This window comes from Sarcophilus harrisii, chromosome 2 (assembly GCF_902635505.1).
Source record: "Sarcophilus harrisii chromosome 2, mSarHar1.11, whole genome shotgun sequence".
Classification (NCBI taxonomy): domain Eukaryota; kingdom Metazoa; phylum Chordata; class Mammalia; order Dasyuromorphia; family Dasyuridae; genus Sarcophilus; species Sarcophilus harrisii.
Genome location: NC_045427.1, coordinates 115,955,300 through 115,968,843, shown reverse-complemented (window position 1 = coordinate 115,968,843; position 13,544 = coordinate 115,955,300).

Sequence of the window (13,544 nt, the reverse complement as noted above, 5' to 3'; positions counted from 1 at the left end):
CCTCAAATATTTACTAGCTATAAGACCCTGTTTGCCTCAGTTTCTTCAACTATAAAATGAACTAGAGAAGGAAATGGCAAACTACTCCAGTATCTTTGCCAAGAAAACCTCAAATGAAGTCATAAAGAAATGAACAAGACTGAAAAATGACTGAACAACAACAACTTAAGTTACCTTCCAATCTGGGAATGAAGAGCTAGGGAAAGTCTGAACCATAGAGATGGTTCTTTGTCAAAGCTGTCTTGTTTTGGTCACATAATGTTAGAACTAGAAGGAATTTTAGAGTACAATTTGGCCCAACTGCATCATGGTCAGAACCAAGGATGGGGAGTGACTTGTTCATACAAGAAGTGAATGAAAGCCTTTCTGATTCCTTTTTGTCCAAAACTTTATGTTATGTCCTTTCTTTTTTAATTAGTGGAAAATATTGCCAAGGTAACTCTTCTATTACATGAAATTCAAGTTCTGTTTTCTTTCTTCATGATTTTTCTTTGTTCTAAGGTCCTTTCTAATTTTAAAATCCAATAATAAACCTACCCAGAGCCTATGAATTCAGAAGCTGGGCTTGTAGGTGTAACTCCTTTTTTATTGATAGATTCTGCTAATTTAAAAACCCTAAATCACAATTACAGAGTGTTGTTAGGGGCCCTGAAGGCTTCACCAAACACATTTACATGTTATATCCATTTCAGTGAACCCATTCAAACTTATAATTGGTGAAGCCAATTGACTCAGCCTATCAAAGGTTAATTCTTTATAGCCTTCAGTTTGCCTAGTGAAAGTGGGGGGGGGGGGGGGAAGGCCATGAAGAGCTGGGGAAAGTCTGAACCATAGAGATGGTTCTTTGTCAAAACTGTCTTGTTTTGGTCACATAATGTTAGAACTAGAAAGAATTTTAGAGTACAATTTGGTCCAACTGCATCATGGTCAGAACCAAAGATGGGGAATGACTTGTTCACACAAGAAGTGAGTGAAAGCCTTTCTGATTCCTTTTTGTCCGAAATTTTAAGTTATGTCCCTTTCTTTTTTAATTGGTGGAAAATATTGCCAAGGTAGCCCTTCTATTACATGAGATTCAAGTTCTGTTTTCTTTCTTCATGATTAATGAACAGTAAAAAAGACCTTTTAGGAAGTGCTTGTTTTGGAAAATATAGATAGTTATCAAACCCCCTGATTCTATAAATATCTTGGGCATCTCCAGTTCAAGAGGCAAGTAGGCCTGTAGTAAGGAAGAACTGATTTCAAATTTGGAGCCTCAAGACATTTACTAGCTATGTGACCCTCAGCACCTGCCACAGTTTTCTCTCAGTTGTAAAATGGGGGATAAGAGGCACCTGGTGACTCAGTAGATTTGGCTGGGAATGAGAAAGACCTGAGTTCAAATCCACATCAGATACTTCCTAACAAGTTATTTAACTGCTCATTGCCTAACAACAATGGATCCACTGGAGAAGGAAATGGCAAGCCACTCTAATATCTTTGCCACGAAAACTCCAAATGGGGTCATGAAGGATTAGAAATGACTGAACAGCAATAAAAAATGGAAGGTAATAAGTGGACTTCTTCTTCCCCAGGATTCTTTTTACACAGTGTTGTGCATATTTAGCTGCATTTAATAAATGTTTGTTCTCACTCCTTCCTCCTTCTCCTTCCCTCTCTCCTTCATCCTTTCCTTTCTTCTTCCTCTTCTCCCTCTCCTTCCTCTTCGCTTCTCCTTCTCTGCTCCTACCTTCTTCCTCCTCTTCCTTCCCTTCCTTCCTTCCTCCTCCTCCTTTATCCTTCCTTCCTCCTTCCTCCTCTCTCTTTCCTTCCTTCCTTCTCATTCCTCCTCCCTTTCTTTCCTTCCTTCCTTCCTCTCCTCCCTCCCTTTCTTTCCCTTCCTTCCTCCCTCCTCCTTTCTTTCCTTCCTTCCTTCCTTCCTCCCTCCCTCTCTTTCCTTCCTTCCTTCCTCCCTCCCTCCCTTCTTTCCTTCCTTCCTTCCTCCCTCCCTCCCTTTCCTTCCTTCCTTCCTCCTCCCTCCTTTCTTTCCTTCCTTCCTCCTCCCTCCCCCTTTCTTTCCTTCCTTCCTTCCTCCCTCCCTCCCTTTCTTTCCTTCCTTCCTTCCTCCCTCCCTCCTTTCCTTCCTTCCTCCTCCCTCCCTCCCTTTCTTCCTTCCTTCCTCCTCCTCCCTCCCTTTCTTTCCTTCCTTCCTCCCTCCCTCCCTTTCTTTCCTTCCTTCCTTCCTCCCTCCCTCCTTTCTTTCCTTCCTTCCTTCCTCCCTCCCTCCCTTTCTTTCCTTCCTTCCTTCCTCCCTCCCTCCTTTCTTTCCTTCCTTCCTTCCTTCCTCCCTCCCTCCCTTTCTTTCCTTCCTTCCTTCCTCCCTCCCTCCCTTTCTTTCCTTCCTTCCTTCCTCCCTCCCTCCCTTTCTTTCCTTCCTTCCTTCCTCCCTCCCTCCCTTTCTTTCCTTCCTTCCTTCCTCCCTCCTCCCTCCCTTTCTTTCCTTCCTTCCTTCCTCCCTCCCTCCTTCTTTCCTTCCTTCCTTCCTCCCTCCCTCCCTTCTTTCTTCCTTCCTTCCTTCCTCCCTCCTCCCTTTCTTTCCTTCCTTCCTTCCTCCCTCCCTCCCTTTCTTTCCTTCCTTCCTTCCTCCCTCCCTCCTTTCTTTCCTTCCTTCCTTCCTCTCCCTCCTCTTCCTTCCTTCCTTCCTCCTCCCTCCTCTTTCCTTCCTTCCTTCCCTCCCTCCCTCCTTTCTTTCCTTCCTTCCTTCCTCCCTCCCTCCCTTTCTTTCCTTCCTTCCTTCCTCCCTCCCTCCCTTCTTCCTTCCTTCCTCTCCTCCTCCCTCTTTCCTTCCTCCTCCTCCCTCCTTCTTTCCTTCCTCTTCCTCCCTCCCTCCCTTTCTTTCCTCCTTCCTTCCTCCTCCTCCTTTCTTTCCTTCCTTCCTTCCTCCCTCCTCCTTTCTTTCCTTCCTTCCTTCCTCCCTCCCTCCCTTTCTTTCCTTCCTTCCTCCCTCCCTCCTTTTCTTTCCTTCCTTCCTCCCTCCCTCCTTTTCTTTCCTTCCTTCCTCCCTCCTCCTTTCTTTCCTTCCTTCCTTCCTCCCTCCTTTCCTTTCCTTCCTTCCTCCCTCCTCCTCTCCTTTCCTTTCCTTTCCTTCCTTCTTCCTCTTCCTTCCTTTCCTTCCCTCTTCCTTCTCCTTTCCTTCCTTTCCTTCCTTCCTCCTTCCTTCCTTTCCTTCCTTTCCTTCCTTTCCTTCCTTCCTTCCTTCCCTTTCCTTCTTCCTTTTCCTTCCTTTCCTTCCTTTCCTTCCTTTCCTTCCTTCTTCCTTCCTCTTCCTTCCTTCCTTCCTTCCTTCCTTCCTTCCTTCCTTCCTTCCTTCCTTCCTTCCTTCCTTCCTTCCTTCCTTCCTTCCACAAGTGATGCTTCTGAGATAGAAAGATCACACTGGACTTATTTCTTAGGTCTGAGTTTCAAAAAGTCAGGGCCAGTTTTAACCTTCTGCTTATAAATTTCAGCAGCAGAACCTAAAGATTGAGGAAATCCCCAGAGGCTGGGGCGGGAAAAGTTACAATCTAGGTTGCTCACTTCCGCCAAGTAGAGAGGCTTGCCTCAGGGTTTCAGGAGTTTCTGAGCCCCTTCTTTAGTTTCACTCTGTACCCGTTGGCTGTTTGGGAAGGAAGGACTGCAACCCAGGAAGGGTGGATAATGATGGTTTGTTCTGGGTAGACTAACAGTCTGAGTTAGCAAGGTGAGACTGAGATTTTGTACTACTGAGACCATAGAAATTGTTCTAAGCGTGCAAAAATGTGTGTAAGTGTAGTGGCTGGGAGGAGCATCAGAGAATTTTAGGGTGAGAGAAATCTTTATTTATTTTATTATTTATTATTAATTATTTATTTTAACTTTCTTATCTGTCAGAGGGGGAAACTGAGCCAAAGAGAGAACTTGACTCATTTAAGGTCACATAGGTCAATAGGATCCTAGGGTCAGAACTGGAAAGAAGTTTAAAGACTACTTCAACCTCTTAATTTTACATGTGAGGAAACTGAGACCTAGAGAAGTTAAATGTCTTAACCAAAGTCACACAAGTGGCAAAGCTGCTATTTGAAACCTTGTCATAGAACTGTAAGGGATACCACAAGCTGCCTAGCTTCATCTTTCTGTAAATGAATCAAGGAAGAGGGGGACCTATTCCCAAGACAACTCATTCTGCTTTGAGACAGCTCAATTGTTAGGAAGTTTCACCTGACATAAAAATCTATATAGTCTCTGTCTCTGTCTGTCTATCTGTCTCTGTCTATCTTTCTGTCTCTCTGTTTTTCTGTCTCTGCCTCTCTCTCTGTCTCTGTCTCTGTCTGTCTCTCTCTCTGACTTGGAATCTTGATCACTTATCACTTCCCAGCACTACTTCTAGCTGAGATTCAAGTATCCTAAAGAACCCAAGAATGAAACTTTGTCACTGTTGGAAAATACTTGTGCTGCTTCCTCACCCACTCCAGTGGGAAGATAAAAAGCCAATGTCACTAGCTTGTAACCAAAGGGAAGAAACACCAAAGCAACTGAACAAAGAAATGGTTGGTCAGTCAGCCACCAACCACTTAAGGATTTACTAGGTGCCAAGCACTGTGCTAAGTTCTTGGGGAATTTAGAAATGGGAATGCCAGAAAAGACAAAATATAATCCTTACATCCAAAGAATGAAATCAGAAGAATAGAATGTGAATTCTGGCTGGGCTATTTTTTACCTCCAAGACTTTGCTAGATCTCTTATCGTTTCTCCACTTCAGTTTCATCATGTTTAAAATGAGAATATGGGACTAGGTAACTTCAAAGTTCCTTCCAATTCAATGCTATTAATTGTGCACAGTGTAAATGAAACTATCCAGAAATTATCAGTACAAAACACTCTTCTGGAAAGACTGGATAAAGGACAGGAGAACTGAGAATAATCTAGTTTAGGCCATTCCCTAAGCACTCTAAAACAGACTTTTCTTTGGCCCTGAATTAACCTTAGGGAAGTCATTTATTTATTTTGTGCCTCAGTTTTCCACATCCAGGAAAAGGGCTGATAATGCCAACTGCTTGGAGGTGGAGGGAGGATTTAATTAATGTTTCCAAGGTGCTTTGAGATCTGTAGATGAAAGGTACTCTGAAAGGGCAGAGTATCATTACATTCCACAGTATACCACAGTTTATCCAGCCTAAGTAAAAAACAAGGACTGTCTATTTAAGTTGGCGATAAAGATGGTAAGTGTGTTCACTAATTAGCACTCTATTAGTATAACAGGAGTATCAGTATGGGGATTACACAAGAATATATTTGTTATAAACCACCCTGCCTAGTTTAGCATCCAACCAAGCAGCTATGGCCCAATGGAGAATATCATCAGATTTGAAATCGCAAGATTGAAGTTTCAATCCTGACTCCACATTGACTAGTTGGGTGATCTTTGACAAATCATTCCCTTTTCTGGGCTTCAGATTCCCCGTTGGCAAAATGACAGGGATGAATTAGATGGTTTTTAAAGTTTCTGATGATTCTAAAGTCCTCTGATTCTGTCCTGGGAAGGAAACTTGAGCATGCCTGATGGCATGAAGAGATAATTGCTGAAACCTTCCCTTAGAGCCAAACAACTCACAAAGAATTGTGCTAAGGGCCTGGGGGGAGATGCCAAGAGATGCCAGCCAAACAGGTGCCAGTTGAGGGAATATGATAACCAGTAACCTGAGTTAAGTGTTTACAAACAGAAAGCTCAGGATTTGTGAATGAAATCACTGAGGAGTCTGGATGTGGGAAGAGCGCCACTTGCTGTCATTACAAGGCATTTCCCCTTATTTATGAGGTCATATATCAGTCTTCCTTAGGGTTATTTTGTTTCTTTAATAAATAAGAGTAAAAGAAAATTTGTTTCTTTTCATAAGTAAAGAGGGGGAGAGAGAGTGAGTGAGAGAGAGAGACAGAGAAAGACAAAGAGATAGAGACAAAAGCATAGACACAAAGACAGAAACAGATGGAGACAGAGACAGAGAGACAGAGGGGCAAAAAAACATTCACATATAAAGAGACAGAGATAGGCACACAGAGAGATACACACTCGCACAGACATATAGACAAAGACAGAGACAGGTATAGACAGAGAGACAGACAAAGAAAAAGATACAGAGACACACAGAGACAGAGAGATAAAAGCAGAGACAGAGAGAGAGACAGACAGACAGAGACAGAGAAAGACGGGGGGGGGGGCAGAGAAAAGAAAGACAAAGACACTGAGAGACACAAAGAGAGACACAGATTTAAAAAAAAAAGAGACAGAGAAATACAGAGCCAGAGAGACAGAGCAAGATATACACACACAGAAACAGAGACAGAAAATGTTAGAGACAGACACACAGAGTTACATATACAAAAAGAGAAACAGATAGAAAATAAAAAAGAAAACCAGAAAGAGACAGAGAGAGACAGAAAGAAGTAGAGAAGTGACAGAGACAGGGAAATAGAGAGAGAGAGAGAAAGAAAGAGATAGAAAAATAGACAGGGAAAGTGATAATGAGGAAGGCAGAACACTTTCTTTGGGAATAAGAAAGCTGGAATGCCCCTAAGGAGGCTCCCATCTTTTTCTCACTTTCAGGTTGCCTGCAGGTATCTTAGACTAGGAGAAGCTGAACCTCTGAGTTGGTATTGCCGAAACTGACCCCTGTCCTATGACTTGGGCTGAAGTTTCTGACCAAAAAGATTGCGAAAGCTGGATGAGGGAGCTCAGCACAGCAACGTAATAGCTTTGGAATAGCTTTTCCTTAGTGTCTGTGTTTGTTGTTCTGCTCTATGTCTTCCTGGGAGAATCTTGTGCATTTAGCAGTGCTGTGAACTTCCTGAGGTTTTAGGCACAGAAATTACTTAAAAGACTGGGCAAAGATAATATTAGGTCAGAAAATCAGCAACAGCTGAGACAGTATATATATATAGTTGTGGAGGACTGCATTCAAATGCTGCCTCATACTAACTGCATGATCCTGGGTATAAGGCACTTATTCCTCTTTGCCTTAGTTGTATTATCTGTAAATTAGAAATAATATCTACAATTCCTATTTTTCTGTGGTGTTGTGAAAATCAAATGAGATTTTATATTTGTAAAAGAGGTTAAGAATTGAGATGCAGGTCAGGATTTGTAGTTCAGAAAGATAAGCATTCCCTCTGTATTGTAAGTGCAATTTAGAGTTACCTAAATCATTGAACCAGAAGGCAGATTCAATTCACGCCTGGGGGTTCTTAAAGAAATTAGCACGGTCTGCAAAAGATATTTTGTCGAGGGTGGGGAAGGGGGCGGTTATAAAAGCCAATGAGCAGCAGCAGCATGGAATGAGTTTGAAAGAACAGATAGTATAGAGGGAATAATTGAAAGAAGCCAAAAGGAGAGCTGGGTAGTAACAAAGAAGGGAAGATGCTGGGATCTATAAACATCTCTGAATAGAAAACTCAGACTGAAGGTATTGGTAATAATATTCACCTCCTCAAAGAATGAAGGAAAGTCCTAGAAAAAAAGGTTTGCTCTTTCTCCAAGTTTTCTTCTTCATATCTCTCTAGCAACAGAAACTGAAATATGCCGTGTCACCTTTTATCTAAATATTTCTTGTATCCTGATTTTTGCCTCAAACATAAAGAGTCTGAAAATTAACTACAGATACACAAAAATGTTAAATTAAGATGATGATCTAACTGGGCACTATGCTACAATAATAATATGTAGTATTAACTTTTGTCTGCTATCGTTTCCATAAAGCAGCAAAGAAAGGGGCCACAGGAATCAGAAGGCCATTCTATTGTCCCTAAGCTAAGAGTGAACTAGCTGGTTTGGATTCCAAAATGGCTCATGAAATCTTTAGTCTCCAAGGTGAAAAAGAAAAGGGGTCAGAGTGGAACCAGGTAAGGACTAAGGGGTGAGATGGAAGAGACCCAGGTGAGTGAGATTCAGTTTTGTCCCTTCTAGAAGAGAGAAAGCAGCATAAAGAACCAGGTATGGAATAAACTGCCACCTAGTGGTATTGCATATATAAAGCATTTTATACATTTGAAAAATCTATTATGTCAGCTATTATCCCTGACAGCACCATCCAGGACCTTTCTTATTCCTTCTGATTGGTCAAAGGAATTGGCACCCTATTCCTTAGAACTGTTTCATCCTTTGTAATCGATTTCACCTCAGATTTCACCTCACAGATCGATCACAAACTAATCGATCACACACTAATCGATCACAAACTTTAAAGTGCTTTATAGATGTTTCCTATCATTATTACTGCTATTACTGCCCATACATGCTGAGAATCACTGTATGCATAGCATATTTATCTATATCAGAAATACAGAATCTGAGTTGACACTTATATTGCCAATTTAATGATTTCTTTATTTAATTTATACCTGTGGTCTTCATTAGGGACTGTTAGAAGATCAAAACTGTATTTATTGAAACAAGCCCTGACGTCATAAGTCCTATATGCAGTAGGTTTTTCTGTTTGTTTTTTTGTTTTTGTCCAGAACTAATTGTTGGGGTTTTTTAAAGCCTCTTTGATGTACTAACAGTCCCAAATGAGGACAGTTAAATAAATAGGCAAGTAGGTTAAAAACACGATCACCAACAAAGGTATAATGTACTAAGTTGTTGATCATCAGTAGACATTAGCCAGGAATAAATATTAAATAGCCACAGAGAAAATTAATGTGCTTTGTCTCGTCATGATTTTTTTTTTTTCCCTGAGGCAATTGGGGTTAAGTGACTTGCTCAGGGTCACATAGCCAGGAAGTATTCCGTGTCAGAGGTCATATTTGACCTCAAGTCCTCCTGACTTCAGGGCTGGTGCTCTATCCACTATGCCAACTAGCTGCCCCATCATGACTCATTTGTAAAGAGGGCTGATATTAGGTAATGTTCAGAAGGTAACCATGGGAGTAAATTCCAGGTTAAGGGAAGTTAAAATATGGCTGTAAAAAGAATATGTGAAAGATATCCAATCATGTCAGACTTTTTGTGACCCCATTTGGGTTTTATTGGCCAGAATATTAGAGTGGCTTCCCATTTTCTTCTCTAGCTTATTGTACAGATTGGGGAAATTGAGGCACATAGCCTTAGTGACTTGCCAGAGTTACATAGTAAATGTCTGGGGCTAGAGTTGAACTCGGGAAGATAAGTCTCCGGACTCTAAGTCTGGCACTCTATCTATTGTATTAACTTATTTTACAGATGAGGAAAGTTGAGTAGCCTGCTCAAAGCAACACAGAGAGTGAGTTGTAGAGCTAGAATCAAAATCTAGATCCTCTGACTTGAAATCCATAGCTTTCCACTTGAACAAGCCATAAGTGAATGAATCTATGACCAAATTTATTAATGACTCATTTCTGAAACCACTAGTGGGATATTTAGTCCTCTAAAGAATTCTAGTTATTGAGTACCAGATCCTCTGATAGTATATCTGTTCCTTTGTTCCTACTAGTCCTTCACTTCTACCATCCTATCTCTATTGAATTAATTATTAGGATAGATGGGAGGAATGGTAGATAGAGTGCTCTTACTAGGGTGGTAGAGCAATTCAAGTAAGTCAGGCTGATCATGGTCAAACTCTTTAGCCTTTCCAGATTCATTCACTCATCTGGCATCCAGAACTCTCCAAACCAAGATCCTCCAGGCACCTTAGATCCTTTGTTTTTCTCTTTTTGCTTTTCCCCTCTCCTTATTCTCAACAGATAAACAGGATGCATACCTGAAGCCTAGTCTTACTTCAGAAATATAAAATCAAGTTCTTACTTCCATGGGTGATTCTTAATACATTTCTAAGTTTGCATACTGATTAACTGAATGGCTTTTCCTCTGTGCCTGTGTTTAAGTTCCTCTGAGCCATGTGTGTCTCTGACAACATGTACTGGAAGATGCCTGAGTTCTTAGACACAAAATAAACCCAAGAGCCAGACAACGCTGACCTTATGCCACAAGATTATTACAACATGCTCATTCTTTGTTGTTGTTGAGCCCTGTAAGTCATGTCTGCTCTTTTTTTTTTTTTTTTTTTTTTAATTTAATAGCCTTTTATTTACAGGATTTTTGCATGGGTAACTTTACAGCATTAACAATTGCCAAACCTCTTGTTCCAATTTTTCACCTCTTACCCCCCCACCCCCTCCCCTAGATGGCATCAAGTCATGTCTGTTCTTGATGACCCCACTGGGAGTTTTCTTGGTGTGGTTTGTTATTTCCTTCTCCAACTCATTTTGTGGATGAAGAAACCAAGGCAAGCAAAAGTTAAGTGACTTAACGGGAATCATACAGCTAGTGAATATCAGAGGCTGGATTTGAACTAAGTCTTCCTGACTCCAGGAAGAGATATCTAATATTCCTTAGGGAACATTAATCATTGTTGTAAATGTTGGGGAAGTGTAAGCATCTAAAAATATTATGGAGAAATGCTGACAGATATTAATTTTATCACAACTATCACTGCTGTGGGAACTTTAATTTATAGTATTACAGAAATTTGGGAATTACATAGCAGTATGCTTCCACATGAAGATGTGGAAATGGAAGAAATGGAAGAAGGCTGTAAGGCACACCAGAAAGTCAGGGTAACTTGTATAGGATTAGGGTTACTAGACCACTGATTTTTTAGAATTCCAGTGGTCATATATATGATATATATCGATGGTCATATACATGACTTAGAGAAGAAAGGCTTAGAAAGTGATGTAACAGATATAGCTGCACTAACCTTATGGCACAAGGTCATCATTGCCTGGTCCTTGGGTTTATTTTGTGTCTAAGAACTCAGGCATCTTCCAGCATTTGTTGCCAGGGACAGAGGTGCTTAATATAGGCACACAGGGAAAGCCATCCAATTAATCCTAGCTGCTTGGCTGAAGGTATCTTACCTGGCTCTCTTGTTCTCCTGCCAGTCAATACAATCAGCTCTATAGTAACAATATGGAGGCTAGTTAAGGAAATACGCATCTGGGTTTCCTTATTTTCAGAGCTTGCCTTCAGGTGGCTTCAGAAAGTAAGTGAGGTTGGTGTGTTCCTTAGAATTAGTAGCAGTAACTGCTACCTTCTGGTTGCCAATTCAACTTTCTTATTTTCCTGATTTTGGCTGCATGATTTTGAGTCCCACCTTGGGTCACCTATGTCACCATGGGCAAGTCAAATCTCTCCAGGCCTACTTTCTCATGTGAATAATGAAAGGATTAAACCAAATTATATCTTAGATACCTTCTAGCTCTAACATCTTATGAATCTTTTTCTCAGGCTGTAAATCCATCTTATATTTTCCTTTTCTAGTATGTAGAAGGATCCTTCTGCTTTCCAAGACTCCCTAAAGAATCTGAACTGTCTTTAGTCTCAATAATGCAATTAGAAATCTAAGGCCTCTTTTTGATTGCATGATTGAAATATTGTCTATATCAAAATGCTCAGCTTTAAAAAATGAACAGGTCTGTAGGAAGGAAGGAAGGTAGAAGGGAGAGAGGGAAGAAAGGAAAGGAGAGAGGAAAGAAGGAGGGAAGGAAGAACAGGAGGAAGGGAAAGAAGGAAGAAAAAAGGAAAAAAGGGAAAGTAGGAGAAAGGGAAGGAAAGAAGAGAGGTAAGAAAGAAAGGAAGGGAAGGAGGATAAGAGGGTGGGAGAAAGGGAAGGAAAGAAGAAGAAAGGGAAAGAAGAGAGGAAAGAATGAGGGAAGGAGAGAAGGAAGGAAAGAAGATAGGTAGAGAAAGAAACACCTATTACGTGCCAGACACTCTGCTAAGGGCTTTAGAAACATTATCTTATTTGATCCTCACATCAACGTGGAGGGTAGGTGCTATTATTATACTCAGTCGAGAAACCGAGCAAAGGTTAATTGATTTGCCTGGGGTCATACCCCTAATGAATTTATGAGGTGGATTTGGACTCAGAGCTTCTTGGCTCCAGGACTCAAATCTTTTTTCCTATGCTACCTATGGGGAAGACAAAAACCCACCAGTGTTATAATAAAGTAACAATTAAAAAGCAGTGGAAGTTTAAGCACCCAAATGAATGGTGTAGTTAACATATACTGCTGTGAAGCTGAACTCTTAAAGAAGTCTTCACAGAGAAGATGGGAATTTAGCTGGACCTTAAAGGCTATAAAGGATTTGGAAATGGGATAGGTATGAGAAAAATGAGGAAATTCTAGTAGACTGAACCAACATAAGCAAAAATATAGAGATTGGAATGAGGATGGTTTTCTAAGAGAAGGTGAAGAAGGGGCCTGGTTGACATGGTTGATAAGGAGGCTAAAAGGCAAGGAAAAACCAGAGCAAAGAGGGCTCTGACAGCCGACTCATTATTACTAGGAAAGGCACAGGAGAACTAGATCTCAAAAGCAATTTCTGGCAATAGAGGTACATTGAGGTTTTGTCTAACAAAACATTGAGGTTTTGCCTAATTGTCTAATAAGAGCAATGGATAAGAAGGGAATAACCCAAGAGCTGTGCTGGTGGTCCTATGGCCCAAGGAAAGTCCTCTGGTGTATCAAATATATCTATGGTAAGCCATCAACAAGAACTGTATGAGTTTAGCAGTCTTGAAGGGAGGATAGGATGCAGAATAGGAAGGAATCTGAAAGTACATTCTGTCCAAGCCCTTCTTTTTCAGATGAGAAAATTAAAGCCTTGCTTAATGTCATATAGGTCACAAGGAACAAAGCTGAGATTTGAACCCAGACTCTTTGTTTCCAAATCCAGTGCTCCCTTTAACTATACTATGGGATTGGGATCTGTCTTGGAGGAAGTAGCCATACCAATGCAGCAATCAAAATATCGATGTGTGCTAGAGGAAAATTTCTCTTACAGACTGGGAAATTTATTATTTGTTCCAAGACATCTCTAAATTATCAAGTATTTTGTTTTTTCAAAATATTTATTTTTTTTCCTTTTTTTTTTTTAATTAAAGCTTTTTATTTTCAAAACATGCATGGCTCTAGCTCTGTGACCCTGGGCAAGTCACTTAACCCCAACTGCCTCAGCAAAAAAACAAAAACAAATACAAAACCAAAAAACATGTATGGATAATTTTTCAACATTGATCTTTGCAAAACCTTTTGTTCCAAATTTTCCCCTCCTTCTTCCCACCCCCTGTCCTAGATGGCAAATAATCCAATATATTTTAAACATGTTAAAGTATATGTTAAATTCAATATATGTATGCAAATTTATACAATTATCTTGTTGCAGAAGAAAAATCAAATCAAAAAGGAAAAAAAATGAGAAAGAAAACAAAATGCAAGCAAACAACAGAAAGAGTGAAAATGTGATCTACACTCAGTTTCCACATTCCTCTCCCTGGGTGTAGATGGCTCTCTTCATCAAAAGATTATTGGAACTGGCCTCAGTCATCTCATAGTTGGAAAGAGCTACATCCATCAGAATTGATCATTTTATAATCTTGTTGTTGCCATGTATAATGATCCCCTGGTTTTGCTCATTTCACTTAGTATCAGGTCATATAAATCTCCAGGCCTCTCTAAAATCATCCTGCTGATTGTTTCTTATAGAATAATAGTATTCCATAACATTCATACAC